We start from the raw sequence: 22,311 nt of genomic DNA, 5'->3' as shown, positions 1-22,311 counted from the left end.
GCAAGTCTGGGCTCTCTGATCTCCTTGATGTCCCAGGGACTGAAGGCAAACTAGAGATACCCTTTGTAGTGCTTGTCCCCTTAGGTGAGCTTAGGTGTTTCTGGGTGGGCAGGCTTTGAGGGATGGCACTTGGGGTAGAAACACCACTGTTTCCTTTCCCTTTTTTACCCTCTTTTGTGTGTTTCCCAGGTGCCATGGTGGTGCTCTGTCTAGGGGCACTGGAGATGTTCTGTTCCAACTTTGCCCCATGTTGCTGCCTGTTGCTTGGGGTTTCTCTTCTTTGGGAGGAGCTACACCAGGATCCAAAGGCTGACATCAGTTCAGGGAGCAAGTCTGGGCTCTCTGATCTCCTTGATGTCCCAGGGACTGAAGGCAAGCTAGAGATACCCTTTGTAGTGCTTGTCCCCTTAGGTGAGCTTAGGTATTTCTGGGTGGGCAGGCTTTGAGGGATGGCACTCGGGGTAGGAACTCCACTCTTTCCTTGCCCTTTTTTACCCTCTTTTGTGTGTTTCCCGGGTGCCAGGGTGGTGCTCTGGCTAGGGGCAGTGTAGGTGTCATTTCCCAAATTTGCCCCATGGTGCTCTCTAGTTTTGGAGGTTTCTCTACCTTCTGAGCTTGATACTTTCAGGGGTGATGTCCAACCCAAGGACAAGTCTGTCCTCGCAGCTGCCATTGAGGTCACTGAGTGTGTCTGGATTCTGGCATGAGCACCCACGGTTGTGTTTCTATGTTTGTCAGCCCCAAGTGCTGAGTAGTTTAGGCTGCCCAAGGTTGTTGGGCCCACAGTCAAGGGTGGCATCGGAGCTGTCCCTGGACCTGGAGCTCCCACATGTCCAAGCTGATGACAGCTGACAAAGCTGGGGGCTCTGGGCTTCATCCCACCAGGAACCTCAGGGACTGGTGGGACGGTGGTTCCAGGGGTGACAGGCTGCTTCCCTTGCGGAATGTGTCCTCACACTCTTGGAGCTGGAGAGCTGGAGCTTGCTACAGGTGAGGGCCTGTGTGTACAGTAGGGCTTTGGGCCCTGGTGAGAGCTCGGGAAGCGCCTACCCAAGGTGGAGTGAGGCCCCAGATGTAGGGACTGTGAAGGCATAGTGGTGTTCAAGGGTGTGACCCCAAAGGGGGCCACTGGCTGTTCAGCCAAGCCTGCCAATGTGCTGAGAGAGGGCCTGGGAGGAAGGGCCAAAGCAGCAATTGGCAGGCTGGGGAAGAGCGGTCCTGTAAGATTGGAGATGGGAGGATGGCTCTGGGAAGAGAGAGCAGAGCTGAACCACACTGGGGTGTGGGCCACCATGGTTGTGCTGGGGGGGATGGGGAAAGGTCTGACTGAGGCCCACTGATGCCAGAGGCCTGGCCCCTCCCAGTGGAGAGGGATCCCTCCATGGGCTTGTGGGGCCATGGTACAGCTGCCCCCAATGGCCTGGGTCTCACCCATCAGAAGACGGTTGATGCGCTGCAGAATTTTCTTCTTCTCCTGGTCTAGGTCCTCGACAGTCACTGGACAGACCAGTTCCAGAGGTGGTGACAGCTTCAGAGGTTCCCCTCAGCGGCGTCGCAGTAGAGGAAACTTGCGTTTCTGTGGCCTACAGGTGTCTCTTTTGGGTGAGGACTTCTTCCTGGGCAATGGCTGTCCCGCCCTGCCTTCTGCCACTTTCTTACCCTGGGCCTTCTTTGGGGGAATCCCTGGGGATGAAGAGCATCCCAGGGGCAGCTCCCCTTTGGATGGGTCTGGAGCCCTCCTCTTCAGGGCTCAGAGACCTCACATAGAGCTGTAGGAGCTGTTGATGGAGTTTCTTTTGGGGAAGGAGCTAATGCAGGTGGCCCAGGAGCTCTCAGCTCTGTCTTGGGAGCTCTGGATTCAGAGGTTTGCCTGCAGAGCTCCAAGCCTTGGCACAAAGGCAGGCACACAGCTATGGGCCCCCAGGGGCCTAAAATTAGATTGTGCTCTTCCAGTGGCCTGGGGACGTCCTCTCTGATGTTCTCTATCTACAGGGTGCTTGGCTTGCTCAGCCACCACTTGGCCTCTGTCTCCAGGGGCTGTGATCACAGTCCTTCCTGGGCAGGGTTCTTGGGGTAATGGAAGCTGGTAAGGAGCCACTTCCTGCCCCTGCGCCCTACAAGGCATCTGCTGGCCGGGTCTGCTGCCTGGGCTGCCGGAACCCATGAAAGCTGCAGCTGATAGCAGCATCTTCTTCAGGAGACCAGGCATGTGGAGGGAGGTGGCAATGTCCAAGTCTCTGAGAAAAAATCGAAGGGTCCGCAGGACCCTGGAAAAGCACCGAAGAGGCACTTTTTGCAACCGCTGAGGAGCAGTTGCAGGGTGGCGGCAAGACGACCTGCGAGTGGTGGCACTGGCCCAGGCAGCCCGGAGTGGCCAACCAGTATAGGGAAGTCGGCGGGGGCAACGACCTGGCTTCTTGTGGGACCCTTCTGGCAGGTCTCTTCCCCCCAGCACCGGGGGCAGGGGTGAGGGACAACACTTGCTGTGGGAAGTCCCCATGGCAGTCTTAGCAAAGGCGCAAGTCGGTAATTCTAGCGTCCATCACAGAAGGTCCTTCTTTGGCTGCCCACGCAGCTTCAGGCGAAATGGCTGTCAGACCTGTTGCCAGGACACAGCTGAGGAAGGAATGAGTGGAGAACACGCGAGCACGTGAGGAAAACTGTCCACACTGGGCAAGAGGCAGGCTCTCGCCAGGAACAGACGCACCGGGTGCAAATTCCCCATGCGCATGCAAAGTCCACGTGCTTGCACCAGATGCGGAAGAATAGGCGCGGGAACTGCGTGCCTGGTGCATGCGTGGGTCCTGGGGGGACTGTTGAGTGCTGGCACTGGGGCTGTGATCCAGGTCCCACTGGTCCACCTCCTGACCCAATGAGGTTTCCTGATCATCTGGGAGGGGTTGTAGATGGTGGAAGGCCCAAAGGTTGAGGGGTGGCAGCTATGACAAGGCCAGGGATCCCTCCCCTCAGACTGGTGCAGCGACCCTGCCCCTCCCCAGAGGCGGCCAGGATGGCAGCACAGGTGGGCTGGAGTCCAATGGAGGTGGGGGCAGCTGGAGGGCTGAACTGCCTCTTGTTGCAGGTTGAGGTTAGCTCTTGGGGCGTGGAGCACATGGGGACTATGGTGACTCCCGGGTGTTTGGCTGGCAGCACCTGTGCCTCTGGTATAAGGACATGTCCGTGCCTCTTCAGGGGAATTCTTCTCTGAAAAGGCAGTGGCATGGCCCCAATAGAAGAGCCCCCCCATACCTCCAAGCTGGAAGCAGGGTCGTAGCCTCCCTGGGCCTCTGAAGGGGAAAGCAAGGGCATTAGATAGGAAGTGGTGGTGGCATCTCCAGAATCTCACTTGCTGGGGCCGGGTAAGGACACTCTGTCCTCCCTTGAAGGTGTGAGCTAGCCTTTGTATCTACCCTCGCTCTGGTGAGGGTGGGTGGGGTTGGGTTTGACAGCCAGGAACTCTTGCAATGGCAGGAATCCCTCAGCCCTGCCCCGCCCTGCCCCTGAGCTGTCAGAGTTCTGTCTGCTGTCCTGCCTGGGCCTGGCCAGTCAGAAGGGGAACTGCTGGGGGGCAAGTTTCTTGGCTGAGCAGCATTTCAGGTGGTGGCAGCTTTGGGTTCATGGCCTGTGTGTCTTCCTGCACTTCCTCTGGGAACAGTGGAGAGAACAGCTGCTGAGAACACATCTAAGGAGCCACCCAGAGTCTGACTGAGGGGTTCAGCAGGGCAGGTTGGGAGGGAATGGTACCCTGTGTCCACAGTCCTTTCTCTGTGCGTGGAAGTCAGAAAAACCCAGCTGTGTGCTCACAAAATCTTGTTTTATTCATATTTGGGTTGCTTTTTTGAATTTTGGTTATCAAGATTCTCTAAATTTATTTTTTTAGTTGTCAACAGGCCTATTCATTTCTGCGCAGTGCTGAGAATTGAACCCAGTGCCTCCCACGTGCTAGGCAAGCACTCTGCAACTGAGCCTCAACCCCAGCTCTCCAGTTTTTGACTGTGTCTTCATTGCTTAGCTGTTCTGGGAACAATACTAGGCCTCCTACTGGTCCTACAGTGTAAGATATGTTACCTTTCACCAGTCCAATCCAACACAGACACCTACAGACCCAGAGATCCTCTCAGCATTCACTTTTGGGAGGTTCCAGGTGTCATGGGTCTTGGCTTTCCCTGGATGGAAGGGCACCCTGCCAGAGTTAGCTGTGAGGTTTCAAGCTCAAGCTTCCCATAACCCACCAAGCAGCCCTGAATGCTCCTCCATGCTCAGCTATCAAGAGCTGTCCCTCCTCCTCACTGTTGGAGTTCTGGGCTGGTTTCTGAACTGGGCAAAATATCAGTGAGTGGGGACCTAGAGGAGTGAGGTAGGAGGGAGCCTCACCTGAGACTGTTGTCCAAAGTGAGTGCTCCTCGGGCCCCTTCCACTGCCCATGGGCTTTCCTGGGTCCACTGGACCTGCAGTAATCACAGTGCAGGCTGCTGTGTGGGGTTGTGGCAGTGCTCATCTCTCCTGGTGGGATAATTCCTGGAATTGCATCCTCCTGAACCCAGTAGGTGGTGCTGCCCAGTAGGCTGCAGTGGGAATCAGGGCCCTGGAAGCAATGGGATCACCAGATGTCCAGTGCAGCCACAGACTTCCAGTGGGTGACAAAGTTGGGGTCAGGTTGCCAAGAACATGGTCCTGGGGCTCAGTGTCTAGGTCCTTCCTCATGTCACACAGCTGAACTGGAATTTATCTTGAACCTTCCTCTGGAGTGGCCAAGACCAGAAGCTCCTCCACTTCCCAAGTGTCTTGAAATCATAGTGCTTTTGAGAAAATGGCTGGAAGATGGGTTTATGTCCCCCACCGTAAGCCTCCCCACACGCATTCAGGCTGGGAAATTCTCACTGTGCTCTTTCAGTCACAATTTCCTCCTGCGTAGGGAGGAAAAATGGACACCCTCCTAGATCATGCCTGCCTCTGGAGTCAGGATACTGACTGCCTGGATGGAGGAGATGACCGAATATGGGCCACACCTGAGTGGTCATGGAGCCTGAGGTCTTCATTTTCTAATAACCAAGGTAAACACAGTCTTTATTGCTTGTTTGAATTCTTATGAAATCAGCAATTCATGCTTGGGGTAGATCAGATAGAAGGTACAGATCATCAGGATTCCTTGGAATGTGGCCTTGTGTTTGAGTCTATGGATAGTGTTGTGTACAAGTGCTGTGCAGTCATTTAAAATGAATATATATGGTGGTGGTCACAAGCATACACCTGTAGGATGAACTTTCAAATACATTAAGCCACATGAAGGCCTCACTGTGGTTTGTCAAGATCATCCTGATTCACAAGGACCCATCTTTCCTTCTTAGAGGGAACAGACCGAGTCCTTGAAACTGTTTTTAAGACTCCAGGAGTGAGCCTGGTGCTTCGCGCCACCACGCCCGCAGCGTATATTGCTGCGTCTTAAAAGAAGAAGTAAAGATTATTAAAGGAGATCTGTTGACAAAGGCTCAGCACCGTGTAAAGAAAGGGGCCTAGGTGGAGTGAATCCGCCACGACTCCAGCCAAGGTGGAGTGAGACCATCACAACTTCAGCGCGAGCAGTAAGGCTGCAGCCCCCGAGCTGCCTGGCTCCCTCGGCCCCTTCTCCTTCTCTCCGCCTTTCCGCTTTGCTTCTCCCCCACCGTCTCTCCTCCCATGCTCACTCCCTAAATCTAGATCTCAATTCCTTTCCCCCACCCTCCCGCTGTCTCGCGTGCACAGTACCCGGCCCGCGTGGGGCCCCGAGGCGCTGCCCGCACCCCCTCCCCGGGGGTCCCGAAGGCCACAGTTGGGCTGCCGCCGCAGCCGCCACCGCCGCCGCTTCCCGTGGAGCACCTTAGAGCAGACTCTTCACCGCGCGAGTGAGCTGCCAAGTAAAATGGAACAGCTGATAAGATGAGTGATAATTTAAAATCTAAGTGATCCAACATGGCTGCGGTCTCGGAGAGATCAAGTCTCTAACCCCTTCAGCTGCGCGGGCATAGGGAGAAGTAAACTGTCAAAATACTGTTCGCTCAGGACCACTAGGCACTGTTGAGCTGAAGTGGATCCCGGGCGAACAATCTGGCCTTCTCAGAACACACCGAACCCAGATTGGCTGCATTCTAGTTCTGGTTCACCTGCTTCTCGTGACTCAGCACTAATGATCCCGCTGAAATAACTAGTCGGCCCACCTGAACTCACAGAGGTAAAAGCCAAATAAGCACAATAGCCAGACCCAGGGAATCAGGAGTGATGTGGGACTAGCGGCGCAGAACTCCTGGCTATTGCTCCCACCAGTGCTGACAACAGAGGTCCCTTGCACCAGCTACCAGGGGTGTTGGTACCTGAGGGCAAACAAATTCGCTGGGGGTCCTTAGCCCCAAGCCCTACAAACTTAGGGTCTGAGGGAGGCAAACAGAAAGGGTGTGCCCAGGCATCCATGAAAACAGGGCTCCCAGGAGCAGCAGACCCGGCGTGTAGCCAGTATTGTGGTGAGCGTCACAGGTGAGCGGGGCCTGGCTTGAGGAACCACAAGAGAAGGTCCTAGGCACTCAGGATTGGAGACCCACACAGTCTGGGAAGAAGAGCTGAGGCACAGTGATTGGTTCCCACCTATCAAGAAGAGAAGCCTGGCCCAGTGGGCACAGCTCCACCTACTGGAAGAGAAGTTAATCAAGCTCTATGACTGCATTTATTATTATTATTATTATATTTTTTTAATGATTATTATTAGTATTTTTAAATTTTATTTTCACTTTTTGTTGTTGATGTTGTTGTTGTTCTTTAACTTTCTTATTAATGGTTTCAATTTTTTTAATTCTTTTTATTTTATTATTATTACTATTACTTTTTAAACTTTAATTTCCATTTTTTTATTATCATTATAAATTTTTTGGGGGGTTTTAAATTTTTATTTTTTCGTTTTTTCTTTATTTTCACTTTTTTCTTTTGTCTTTTCATTTCTTTTCAATTTTCTTATTCTCCCTTCCTTGAATTCTACCTGCCTACACTCATTCTCTTTAGTGACTTCTTCCCTTCCCTTCTAATATCTCTCCTCCCAAGCATCAAAAAAATTTATAAGAGCAAACAGTAACTCAGCAGTCAAACAGAACAAGAAGTAACATGAGCATAAAAAAGCAAGGAAGAAAAGGAGTACAAACAATGAAGGACAGCCTAAATATTCAGGAGGACCTAGATTCATCAGAAAAATGGCCATATAAAGAACTCAAGGAACACCTTAGACAGATGGAAAGGAACCTTAAAGATCACATTGAAAATGAATTACATAAACAGAAAAAAAGAAGTTAAGCATCTTTACCAGGAGATAGAGATTATAAAAAAAAATCAAACAATAATTCTAGAAATGAAGGAAACCATAAACCAAATTAAAAACTCAATCCAGAGTATCTCTAACAGAGTGGAGCAAGTAGAAGCCAGAACATCAGATAATGAAGACAAAATATATCATCTTGAAAAGAGTCTAGCTAACTCAGAAAGGCTGCTAAAAAATCATGAGAAAAACATCCAAGAGATTTGGGATAACATAAAAAAAAAAAACAAACTTATGAGTCATCAGGATAGAGGAAGGCACAGAGATTCATACCAAGGGAATGTGTAACCTGCTGAATGAAATAATTACAGAAAACTTTCCGGAAATAAAAAAACCTGAATATACAAATTGTAGATGCATACAGGACACCAAGCATACAAAATCACAGTAGACCAACGCCAAGACACATTGTTATGAAGATATCCAATATACAGAACAAAGAGAAAATATTAAAAGCTACAAGGGAAAGGAGGCAGATTAAATTCAGGGGTAAACCAATAAGGTTAAAACGGATTTTTCATCACAGATGCTGAAATCTAGAAGATCCTGAAACAATGTATTTCAAACACTGAAAGACAATGGATGCCAACCAAGAATTCTGTATCCAGCAAAATTAAGCTTCAGGTACAACAACGAAATAAAAATCTTTCATGATAAACAAAATCTAAAAGAATTTGCAGCCAGAAAACCAGCATAGCAAAGCGTCTTGAGCAAAACACTTCACGAGGAAGAAATGAAAAACAATAACCAAAACCATCAGTGGGAAGTGCCTCAGTAAAGACAGAGGGCAGGGGGAAAGCTAATCATGGAGAAACAAACTAAATTAAAAAAAACATAAATAATCAAAAATGGCTGGAATTACAAACAATATATCAATAGTAACTCTAAATGTTAATGGCCTAAACTCTCCAATAAAGCGACATAGGCTGGTAACATGGATTAAAAAACAAATCCAACAATATGCTGCCTCCAGGAGACACATCTGATTGGAAAAGACATACACAGGTTGAAGGTGAAAGGTTGGGAAAAAACATACCACGCACATGATCCTTGTAAGCAAGCAGGGGTGGCCATCTTCATATTGAATAAAATCGACTTCAAGACTAAGTTACTCAAAAGGGATAAGGAAGGACATTATATACTGTGAAAAGGAACCACTCAAGAACAAGACATAACAATTACCAATATTTATGCACCAAATAATGGTGCTGCATAAAACAAATTCTCCTCAAGTTCAAGAATCAAATAGACCACAACACAATAATTATGGGTGACTTCAACACACCTCTCTCACCATTGGACAGACCCTCCAAACAAAAGTTGAATAAAGAACTATAGAACTCAATATAACAATCAATAAACTAGACTTAACTGACACATATAGAATATATCAACCATCATCAAGTGGATATACTTTTTTCTCAGCAGCACATGGATCCTTCTCAAAAATAGACCATACATTATGCCATAGGGCAACCCTCAGTAAAATAAAGGGGTGGAGATAATACCATGCATTTTATCTGATCATAATGGAATGAAACTGGAAATCAATGATAAAAGAAGGAAGGAAAAATCCTACATCACATGGAAAATGAACAATATGTTACTGAATGATCAATGGGTTACAGAAGACATAAAGGAGAAAATAAAAAAATTCTTAGAGATAAATGAAAATACAGACACAACATATCAGAATCTATGGGACACAATGAAAGCAGTTTTAAGAGGGAAATTCATTGCCTGGAGGTTATTCCTCAAAAAAAGAAAAAACCAACAAATAAATGAGCTCACACTTCACCGCAAAGCCCTAGAAAAGGAAGAGCAAAAAAAAAAAAAAAAAAAACAAAAAACAACAAAAAACAACAACAACAACAACAAAAAAAAACCAGCAAATGTAGCAGAAGGCAAGAAGTAATTAAAATCAGAGCGGAAATCAACAAAATTGAAACAAAAGAAACTATTGAAAAAATTGACAAAACTAAAAGTTGGTTCTTCGAAAAAATAAATAAGATCAACAGACCCTTAGCCATGCTAATGAAGAGAAGAAGAGAGAGAACTCAAATTACTAGCACACGGGATGAAAAAGGCAATATCACAACAGACACTTCAGAAATACAGAAGATAATTAGAAAGTATTTTGAATACTTATATTCCAATAAAATAGAAGATAGTGAAAGCATTGATAAATTTCTTAAGCCATATGATCTGCCCAGATTGAGTCAGGAGGATATACACAAGCTAAATAGACCAATATCAATTGAGGAAATAGAAGAAGCCATCAAAAGACTACCAACTACGAAAAGCCCAGGACCGGATGGGTATACAGCAGAGTTTTACAAAACCTTTAAAGACGAACTAATACCAATACTTTTCAAGTTATTTCAGGAAATAGAAAAAGAGGGAGCTCTTCCACATTCATTCTATAAGGCCAACATCACCCTAATTCCTAAACCAGACAAAGACACTTCAAAGAAAGAAAACTACAGACCAATATCTCTAATGAACATAGATGCAAAATTCCTCAATAAAATTCTGGCAAATCAGATACAAAAACATATCAAAAAGATTGTACATCATGATCAAGTAGGACTCATCCCTGGGATCAAGGCTGGTTCAATATATGGAAATCAATAAATGTTATTCATCACATCAATAGACTTAAAGATAAGAACCATATAATCATCTTGATAGATGCAGAAAAAGCATTTGACAAAGAGTTATGTTCAAAACTCTAGAAACACTAGGGATAACAGGAACATACCTCAATATTGTAAAAGCTATCTATGATAAGCCTCAGGCTAGCATCATTATGAACAGAGAAAAATTGAAGGCATTCCCTCTAAAATCTGGAACAAGACAGGGATGCCCTCTCTCACCACTTCTGTTCAACATAGTTCTCGAAACACTGGCCAGAGCAATTAGACAGATGAAAGAAATTAAACGCATAAAAATAGGAAAAGAAGAACTTAAATTATCACTATTTGTGGATGACATAATTCTATACCTAGCTGACCCAAAAGATTCTACAAAGAAACTACTAGAGCTAATAAATAAATTCAGCAAAGTGGCAGGATATAAAATCAACATGCATAAATCAAAGGCATTCCTGTAGATCAGCAACAAATCTTCTGAAATGGAAATGGGGACAACCACTCCATTCACAATATCCTCAATAAAAATAAAATAAAATACTTGGGAATCAACTAACAAAAGAGGTGAAAGACTTATACAAAGACTTATACAGAACCCTAAAGAGAGAAATAGACGAAGATCTTAGAAGATGGAAAAATATACCCTGTTCATGGATAGGCATGACTAACTTCATCAAAATGGCAATACTACCAAAAGTTCTCTATAGGTTTAATGCAATGCCAATCAAAATCCCAATGGCAATATTTCTTGTAGAAATAGATAAAGCAATCATGAAATTCATATGGAAAAATAAAAGACCCAAAATAGCAAAAGCAATTCTAAGCAGGAAGTATGAATCAGGTGGTATAGTGATACCAGATTCCAAACTATACTACAGAGCAATAGCAAGAAAAACAACATGTTACTGGTACCAAAACAGGCGGGTGGACCAATGGTACAGAATAGAGGACACAGAGACCAATCCACAATATTACAACTATCTTATATTTGATAAAGGGGCTAAAAGCATGCAATGGAGGAAGGATAGCATCTTCAACAAATGGTGCTGGGAAAACTGGAAATCCATATGCAACAAAATGAAACTGAATCCCTTTCTCTCGACATGCACAAAAGTTAACTCAAAATGGATCAAGGAGCTTGATATCAAAACAGAGACTCTGGGTCTGATACAAGAAAAAGTTGGCTCCAATCTACATATTGTGAGGTCGGGCTCCAAATTCCTTAATAGGACACCCATAGCACAAGAGTTAATAGCAAGAATCAACAAATGGGACTTTCTTAAACTAAATTTTTTTTTCTCAACAAGAGAAACAATAAGAGAGGTAAATAGGGAGCCTACATCCTGGGAACAAATTTTTACTCCTCACACTTCAGATAGAGCCCTAATATGCAGAGTACACAAAGAACTCAAAAAATTAAACAAGAAGAAAACAAATAACCCAATCAACAAATAGGCCAACGACCTGAACAGACACTTCTCAGAGAAGGACATACAATCAATCAACAAGTACATGAAAAAATGCTCACCATCTCTAGCAGTCAGAGAAATGCAAATCAAAACCACCCTAAAACACCATCTCACTCCAGTCAGATTGGCAGCCATTATGAAGTCAAACAACAACAAGTGCTGGCGAGGATGTGGGGAAAGGGGTACTCTTGTACATTGCTGGTGGGACTGCAAATTGGTGCGGCCAATTTGGAAAGCAGTATGGAGATTCCTGGGAAAGCTGGGAATGAAACCACCATTTGACCCAGCTATTCCCCTTCTTGGACTATTCCCTAAAGACCTTAAAAGAGCGTACTATAGGGATACTGCTACATCAATGTTCATAGCAGCACAATTCACAATAGCTAGGCTGTGGAAACAACCTAGATGCCCTTCAATAGATGAATGGATTTTAAAAATGTGGCATTTATACACAATGGAGTATTACTCTGCACTAAAAAATGACAAAATCATGGAATTTGCAGGGAATGGATGGCACTAGAGCAGATTATGCTAAGTGAAGCTAGCCAATCTCTAAAAAACAAATGCCAAATCTCTTCTTTGATATAAGAAGAACAACTAAGAACAGAGCAGGGAGGAAGAGCATGAGAAGAAGATTAACATAAATCAGGGACAAAAGGTGGGAGGGAAAGGAAGAGAGAAGGGAAATTGCATGGAAATGGAAGGAGACCCTCATTGTTATACAAAATTACATACAAGAGGAAGTGAGGGAAAAGGGGAAAAAGGGGGGAGAAATGAAATACAGTAGATGGGGTACAGAGAGAAGATGGGAGGGAAGGGGAAGGAGGGGTGATAGTAGAGCATAGGAAAGGCAGCAGAATACAACAGACACTAGTATGGCAGTATTTTAAAAAGTGGAGGTGTAACCAATGTGATTCTGCAATCTGTATACAGGGTAAAAATGGGAGTTCATAACCAACTTGAATCAAATGTATGAAATATGATATGTCAAGAACTATGTAATGTTTTGAACAACTAATAATAAAAATTTTTTAAAAAGAAAAAGAAAAAATTAAACAAGATGATAAACCCTTAACCAAACTATCCAAAAGAGAGAGAAGACCCAATTCACAAATTTAGAGATGAAAAAGGAGATCAACACAGACACTTCTATGCAGCAAATCATTAGAAAATATTTTGAAAATCTATTCTCCAACAAATTGAAAATCTAGAAAACTTTCAAAGTTTTCTAAAAGACATTGACATAAGACCTGCCTAAATTGAACCAGGAAGATATACAAAACCTAAATAGACCAATATCAAGCAATGAAATTCAAATAGCAATTAAAAATCTTCCAACAAAGAAAAATCCACCTGAGTTCTATCAAAATTTTAAAAAACTAACACCAGTCTTTTTCAAATTATTCTATAAAATTGAAAAGGAGGGAACACTTTTAAACATATTCTATGAAGCCACTATCACCCTGTTATCAATAACAAACAAACACACATCAAGAAAGAAAACTACAGACCAATATCCCTGGTAAACATAGACACAAAAATCCTTGATAAAAGAGTAGCAACTGAATTCAAAAACACATTAAGAAGATAGCATACCATGATCAAGTGGGTTTTATTCCAGGGATGCTAGGTTTGTTCAACATACACAAACTAATAAATATAATTTATCACATAAATATAACTAAGGACAAGAATCAAATGATCATCTCAATAGATGCAGAAAAGATCTTTTATAAAAATCCAGTATGCATTCATGTTAAAAACACTGAAGAAACTAGGGATACGAGGAACTTACTTCAATATTATAAAGACAATTTGTGAAAACTCAAAGCCAACATCATACTGTATGGAGAAAAACTGAAAGTATTTCCTCTAAAATCAGGAAGAGGACAAGGATGTCTACTCTCACCACTTTTTTTCAATATATTTCTTGAAAAACTAGCCAGAGCAATCAGGCAAGAGAACAAAATTAAAGGGAGACAAATAGAAAAAGAAGAAGTCTCAGTCTCTTTGTTTGTGGAGGACATGATCCTATATTCATAAGACCCAAAAAACTCCACAGAAGACTTCTAGATCTGATATTTTTATTTCAACATAGTTGTAAAATATAAGATCAACACTCATAAATCAGTAGATTTCTTATACTCCAATAGTGAATCTTTCAAGAAAGAAATCAGGAAAATGATCCCATTTACAGTAACTTCAAAAAATAAAATACTTGGGAATTGATTTAACTAAAGAGGTAAATGACTTCTACAGTGAATACTATGCAATACTCAGGAAAGAAGTGGAAGAAGACCTTAGAAGACGTGAAGACCTTGGGCTGGGGATGTGGCTCAAGCGGTAACACGCTCGCCTGGCATGTGCCTGGTGCTGGGTTCAATCCTCAGCACCACATAAAAATAAAATAAAGATGTTGTGTCCACTGAAAACTAAAAAATAAATATTAAAAAAGTTCTCTCTCTCTCTCTCTCCTCTCTCTCTCTCTCTCTCTCTCTCTCTCTCTTTAAAAAAAGAAGATGTGAAGACCTTAGAAGATGTTGAAGACCTACCATGTTATTACATAGGCAGAACTAATATTGTCAAAATGACCACACTGCCAAAATGTTATACATAGTATAACACTTGGTGTAATCCTCATAAAAATACCAATGACATTCTTCACTGAAGTAGAAAAAACAGTCCTAAAATTCATATGAAAGAATAAAATATCCAGAATAGTCAAAGCAATCCTTAGCAAGAAGTGTTACACTGGAGACGATACAGTACCTGATCTCAAATTATACTACAGGAATATAGCAACAAAACAGCATGGTATTGGCATCAAAACAGACTTAAAGACCAGTAGAATAGAATAAAAGTCACAGAGACAAATCCACATAGGTACATTTATCTGATACTTGACAAAGGTGCCAAAAATATATGTTGGAGAAAAGACAGCCATTTTTGTGCTGGAAAAATTGGATATCCATACACAGAAAAGTGAAACTAGATCCCTACCTCTTGCTGTGAACAAAAGTCAAATCTAATAGATCAAAGACTTAGGAATTAGTTCAGAAACTTTGCAAGTACTATAAGAAAACATAGATTCAACACTCCAACACATCACTTCAGGCACTAACTTTCCTAAAAAGACCACTGTAACTCAAGAAATAAAACCAAGAATCAATAAGTGAGATAGCATCAAATTAACCTTCTGCACAGCAGAGGAAACAAAAGCATGAAGAGCAAGCATACAGTATGGAAGAAAAATTTTGCCAGCTACACATCTGACAGGGGGTTAATACAAAGAACTCAAAAAGCTTAACACTAAAAAGAAAACAATCAATAAATGGCAAGCCAAATAAACTAAGTAAACATTTCTCAAAAGAAGAAAAAAAAGTCAACAAATATGTGAAAAAAATGTTCAACTTCCCTAGTGACCAGAGAAATGCAAATCAAGAGTACACTGAGATTTCATCTCACACCAATCAGATTGACAAGTATCAAGAAGAAATAATAATAAATGCAGGTGAGGATGTGTAGGGAAAGGTACAGCCATATATCGTGGCTGGGACTACAAATCAGTTCAATCACTCTGGAGAGCAGCATGGAGATTCCTTAAAAATAAAAATCTAGAAATGAAATCACCATATGACCAGCTATTATGTTCTTCAGAATTTATCCAAAAGAATTAAAATCAGCATGATACATACTTACCAATATTTATAGCAGCACAATCTACTATAGCCAAATTATAGAACTAACCCAGGTGCTCATCAACAGATGAATGGATTTAGAAAACATACACAAAAGAGTTTTACTCATCTACAAAAAAGAATGAAAATTATGGCATTTGCTCGTAAATGCATGAAAATGGAGAAACATTATTCTAAATGAAATAAGCCAGACTCAGAAAATCAGGTTCAAATGTTTTGTCTCATATGCAGAAAGTAAAGCAAAATAAGGGGGAAATGGATATCACAAAGACAGAAGGATAATCGGTGGAGTAGAAGGATATTGGTAGGGATAAAGGTGGGAGAGGAAAGGGGAGAAACCAAGGAATGAACTTGTTAGAATTAAGTTATTTGCATTTATAAATATACTACAGTGAATTCTGAATTTATGTCTATAAAGCACTACTTAAAATGAACAGATAAATAAATAGAAGGAAGAGCAGTATGGTAGAGGAAGCAAAACAGGGGAGGGAGGAGATGAGAGAAAGAAGAGGCATCAGGGACTGAAATTGAGCAAATTAAACTCCAGGCATGCATAATTAGGTCGAAATGAGCCCAAATATTATGTATAACTACAATGCACTAATAAATATGCTTTTAAAAAACACAAACTACAATATATGCTAGAGAGGATGTGGTAAGAAAGGAACACTTATACGTTGTTGGTGGAACTGCAAATTAGTACAATCACTATGGAACTTGGTATGGATATTCATCAAAAGAATATCAATGGGGGCTAGGGTTGTGGCTCAGTCATGGGGCATGTGCCTCACAAGTGTGGGGCACTGGGTTATATCCTCAGGACCACATGAATAAATAAAACAAAGGTATTGTATCCATCTACAACTAAGAGAAAATTTTAAAGTTCAATAATGGAAACACCATATGACCCAGTTATCCCACCCCTTGTTATTTATCCAAAAAAATTAAAATCAGCATACTATCATGATATATGCATTCAAGTCACCATAGCCAAGTTATGGATACAGGCTAGGTGTCCATCAGCAGATCAATGGGTAAAGAAAATGTGGTATATATACACAGTGGAGTTTTACTTAGCCATAAAGAAAAACGAAATTATGTCATTTGCTGGTAAATAGATGGAACTAGAGAATGTTATGTGAAATGAAATGAAACACACTCTGAAAGTCAAGAGTTGAATGTTTAGAGAGAAAAAATTGTTATGGATCTTATGAAAATAGAAGGGAAGCTGCACATAGTGGTATACACCTGTAATCCCAGCTATTCATGAAGCTGGGGTAGGAGGATCACAATTGCAAGACCATCCTGGGCAACTTAGTAAGTCCCTACCTCAAAATAAAAAATAAAAAATCCTGGGGGTGCAGCTCATTTGGAAAACAGTCCTGTATTCAATACCCAGGAAGGAAGGGAGAGAAGGAAAAAAGATGAAAAATAGAAGGGAGACTAGTAAGAAAAGATGGAGAGGGAGAGAGAGGGAGAAGGAGAGGACAAGGAGAGGTACTGAGAAAGGAAATTGACAAAATTATACTATGTGGATATATGACTACATCACAACAAATCCCATTTTAAGTATAGTTATAATGCACCAATTTAAAAGATAAATAGGAGACCAATAGAATACAGGAAAGAGTTTGGGAGAGGGAGAAAGAGAGAAACAGGGGAAGTACTGGAAAATGAAATGGAACAAATTATGTTATATGCATATGTCACAATGAATCCACTATTATGTATAATTACAATGCACAAATAAAAAAAACAATACATATTTACTTATTTATACCCCAGTAATTCCTCTTAGATACCCAACACAATTTTTTACTCTATGCCTCAAAGAGACATAAAAAGTGTTTACTGTAACACCTTTCATGTGAACCAAAAATGCCCACCAACAAGGAAATAGATAAAATGACTGTAATATATACACACAATGAAATATTTTATAGCAGTGAAAATAGCCATAAATACACAAATTAACTTAGTAAAAATATTAAAATGAAACAAGAAAAACCCTAAAACAGTACATAAAATATGGTGCCCTTTCTATACGTTCAAAAACAACTAAACTTTAAAATACATGATATTTATGCACTCACACATATGTTGTATATGAATTATTTCCTAAAGAATAGATGTGACTAACACAAAACTCAGGTCATGACTTTCCTGGATTTCAGTCAGAAACAAAGAAAGAGTGTAAAACAATGTAGATAACTTTGACATTTGGCAAGTTTCTGGTCCTTGAATAAATGTTAGATTCAAGGATTTTTTTTAATTCATTGAAAATTAAACAATGATCATATGGTCATAAACCTAGAATTATTATTACTCTCTAAATTTGTTAAAATCGGATATTTTCTGTCTTGTGAACACTATACCTAGATAACTTAATTTCTCCATTTAATTAATATCTTACCCATTGCAGAAACTATTTTCAATTAAATGTTAATTTCTATAGCTAAGGTTTAAATATTTAATTTCCTAAGTTTGATGTAATACATAATTAAATCATTTCTTAATTTCCATCAAAGAATTATAAAAAGAAAAAGAAAAGATGATACATAATGTCCTAAAACAATTTTTCATAAAACTGTAATTTGGATATATGACCTCTTTGATTTGTTTAATCACCTCCATGGGGCATCAGTCCCAAAGGTCTAAGCCACATCAACACAGATAGCCTTCACATAAATACATCCTTGCTACATGGTAACGATTTTTGGAACACACATAAACAAATACAGTGTCCTTCTGGTTTAATTAGGCAATAATTTACCTACAAATATGAGTAACAAGAGAATACACTAAAAGACTACAAATATTGGGCCAGAAATACATTTAACCAAACTGATTCATCAAGTTTTCCACCAATACCACATCTAGTTTTTCTCTAGCTTCTGAATTAAATAGAGATTGCCATTAAATCTTATCTATTTCAATTGTTGAATTAAAATGTGATTGGGTTGTAGTATCCATATAAATAAATTTTGGTTAATCCAATTTTTCAATAACTTGCCCCATAAGAATTTTTTCTGAATTATCAATTAAATGAATCATACTTCTAATGGAAACATGGATGCATTTGGACTACATGAGAGTGTGGCAGCTGTGGATTCTTAGCTCTTGAAAATATATTCTAATTTTTTTTTTTTACTTCTGGTAAGTATTCTCTCTTATCTGAAAAAAGATACAGGTTAGAAAATAGATCCTAGTTGGCACAGGCCTTAGTCTGAAATTAAATATAAATAGAAAGTACAGTATATTTATATAATATAAAACTAATACTAACATACTAATGCCCTCTAAGGAATGAAGGTTAAATTTCAACAATGGCAGTTAGTGTATTTTGAAGTGCCTGAATGTTATCCATGCATCAAGCATATGCAAAAGAATTTATATTTACTATATAATCTAATCTTCCTCACAACCATCTTACAAAATAGGTACTATGATAATAACTATTTTATCCATCAGTAGAAGCTAACAGAAGATAATTGGCTTCCTCACCTTCACATAGTGAGAAAGTGACTGAGATCAGATGTAATAAAATCACAGGTAGTCTGAATTCACAGTCTAGGGTCTTAACTATTGTGATATTGTCTTTTTCTTTTTGGGCTTTGTATGGCTATGATAATATACCTCTTCCTTTATAATTAATAAAAAAGCCAATCAATTTATTTTTTTAATATTTATTTTTCACTGTTAGGTGGACACAGTATCTTTATCTTATTTTTATGTGGTGCCAAGAATTGAATGTTGCACATTTTTTAATTCTTTCTCATTGTCTTGCCACATCATTAAGTACATCTGAAGTATGATTAAATTTTTTTTACTCATTTTGTTTTAAATTTCACTAAAGAAAATAAAATGCCAAACTATGGTAGCTTATTGGGAACTGAAGTCCATAATATGAAAAATGAAAATCTGAGTTTCAAGTAAAATGTAGTATGCATCTTTTTTATTTTCTATTTCTTCAACTCCACTGTAATGTCCCATTTTTTATATTTATATAATTTTTGTTTATTTTGTTTTTTTAAAAAAACTTTATTGTATAAATTTAGGATTTAGACAATATTCAATATGTGTATAGTAATGATTTAATCAAAATAATTAGCTTTTTAAACTCATTTTTAAAATTGAAATTAAAACAATATTTAGTATGCAGTCCAATACTTAAATAATATGGAAAATGTTTAAAAATGTTAAATGAAATGACTTATGATTGAACTCACAACATTAATTACTATAATGAATAATTCTTGTTATGGAAGTATTTCTAAGAATATTTAGGGCCTTATCTAATCAAAGCTTCAGATTGAACTAATGTTTTTCACCTCCTAAAAGGAGTCACATGGGGGCTAGGGTTGTGGCTCAGCGGTAGAGCGCTTGCCTAGCATGTGCAATGCCCTGGGTTCAATCCTCAGCACCACATAAAAATAAATAAATAAAATATAAGTATTGTGTCCAACTACAACTAAAAAATAAATATTTTTTAAAGATTAGTCACATGTGGGGCTGGGGATGTGGCTCAAGCGGTAGCGTGCTCGTCTGGCATGCCTGCAGCCGGGGGTTCGATCCTCAGCACTACATACAAACAAAGATGTTGTGTCCACCAATAACTAAAAAATAAAATATTAAAAATTCTCTCTCTTTAAATCAAAATGTGAAATATGATATATCAAGAACTATGTAATGTTTTGAACAACCAACATTAAAAAAATAAATTAAAAAAAACTCTCTCTCTCTCTCTGTCTCTCTCTCTCTCTCTCTCTCTCTCTCTCTCTCTCTCTCAAAAAAATAGTCACATGTATTTTAGAAAATGTATACAGATTATAGACATCCACTGTGCTCTCCAACAGTATAAAACACCTGGTGTACTCTGCTCACTTTTGTACACAGTAATTTGAAATATTTGATAAACTATGATGTGTCTAGTAGAAATTAACCAAGAAAACATGAAAATTTAGATCATGTACTGCTCAGAAAAACTGAAAGTGTATTTAGTCTAAGAGTACATATGTAAGATTTTTCAGATAAGCCAAACTAACACAACATCATCCAGAGAAGTATATTTGGCTTTTTCTTTTAACTTGTCAATGGACCTTTATTTTTTTACTTACTTATACGTGGTGCTGAGGATCGAACCCAGTGCCTCACACATGTAAGACAAATGCTCTTCCACTGAGCTACAGCTACAGTTCCAGTACATTTGGCTTTCTAACAGTTAAAATGATGGAGGTCATTATTATAAACATTAGGACAGTGGATACTCCAGGGGACAGCAAGGCAGTATAATAGAGATAATTGGTAACTTTCTATTTCTTCACTCAGGTGATAGTTAAAAAAATATTTTCCTGTACTCCTCAAGCTTCTACTTTTGTTTGTGTATCCCTCTTTTATTTTATAATGATACTAACATATGGTAGGTTTTAAAATTAAGGCATGTTGAAATAACTTATTCTGTGTTGTTTTATAATAAAGAAAGAGATTCAGTGCCTACATGTTACAAGGAAGCATCTTTAACATTGATTAAAGGAAGAAAAGCACTCCATGTACAACTGACTTGCCTGTCATAAATGTTGTATGAAATATGAGTTGTGTGAGTAATCTGTGGAAGGATATCCTATGCAAGAACAAAAGCTGGATTTTGAGGTCCATTTCAACTTTAAAATTAATGCTTTGAAAGTTACCAGTACCATAACAATTTTAAACAACCAAAACATCCCAGTATTTTTGTATTTAGGGAGCTCAAGCCATCTTCTGTTCATGGGCTTTATCACCTCAATAAATACATTATAATTGTACATATTTATGTGCAAAGGTATGTTTATACCTTTTAAGAGTTATGGGAAAAGATTTAAGACAATCTAGATTAGCTTTAAACCATGATGGTAAAATAACTAGTGTGAAAAATGAAGAGAATAAAGAATACATAGAATAATAATGATTCAGATATAAATTTATCAATTTTAGAATTAAATAATAACACAGCTCCAAGTGCTATCACAAATATTAACCCTCACAACCTACCATTGTGTAAGGGGCTATTATTATAGTCTATGATTATATTCTATTCTTCACATATAAAGAACCTGGTACACAATCAGTTTAAATAATTACAAAAAAAAAAAAACAACAAAAAAAAAAAACATGCTTCCCAGTGGTGGAGCTGTGATTTGATGCAGGCAATTGGAGTTTAGAATCTGTACTTAAGCACTGTCCTTGACTTAACTGACATCCTACTATGTAAAAATGAGACGTTCTCTAGTTAAATTGAATTCACAGTTTTTTACTGAGGAAAAACTACATCTTTATCTCATCCATTCTGATAATAAAAGTATCTTCCATATGACCATTATGTTATCATCATGTTTTAACTAAAGTGCTTATATTAATGATACTTGAGATATTTTATCTATATTTTATAATGCAACTGAAATAATTCAAGTGTTTATTCCTTGTCTGCAAAGACACTGTAAAAGTAAAGTATACTGGGTCTGAAGTGTATGGTCAGAAATAACATATAAAAAATTAATTCAATTATTAAAGAGTCTATATTTTTAATGATACAAAACTCAGAAATAGTAAAATTGATTAAATCTTTATCCTTGTATGTACTCATTTTAGCATGAAAGATATGATCATTTTATAGAAAGGGTTCCAAAGCAACGAAAGATTCACTCATGTGATCAGTAAATTTTACAAGTATAAACAATTTACTGATAGTTTAAGAAATTATTGTTTTCATTACCTGTCTACCTAATTTGGCAAACTGGACACATGATAGGGGCTTATAATGATGGTTGCTATGTGTTTGTTGTGACCAAAAGTTCAATTCTTAACTTTCTAACAAATAGATTAGGTTAGTTAGGTAATGAAGTATTAGTAATTATAACAATTGCCAAAACATGGCATCTATACATGTAAATAAATATAATGAAAAATATTAGCCAGGTGCAGTGACACATACTTATAACCCCCCTGGCTCAGGAGGCAGAGGGAAGGGGATCACAGGTTCAAAGCCAGCCTCAGCAACTTAGTGAGGCCCTAACCAATTTAGAAAGAACCTGTCTCTACAAATATAAAAAGGGCTGGGGCATGGCTCAGTGGTTGAGTGCTCCTGAGTTCAATCCCCAGTACCAGGGAAAAAACAGAAGATAAGA

Source organism: Urocitellus parryii, chromosome 8 (genome assembly GCF_045843805.1).
Source record: "Urocitellus parryii isolate mUroPar1 chromosome 8, mUroPar1.hap1, whole genome shotgun sequence".
Classification (NCBI taxonomy): domain Eukaryota; kingdom Metazoa; phylum Chordata; class Mammalia; order Rodentia; family Sciuridae; genus Urocitellus; species Urocitellus parryii.
This window is presented reverse-complemented; position numbering follows the sequence as displayed.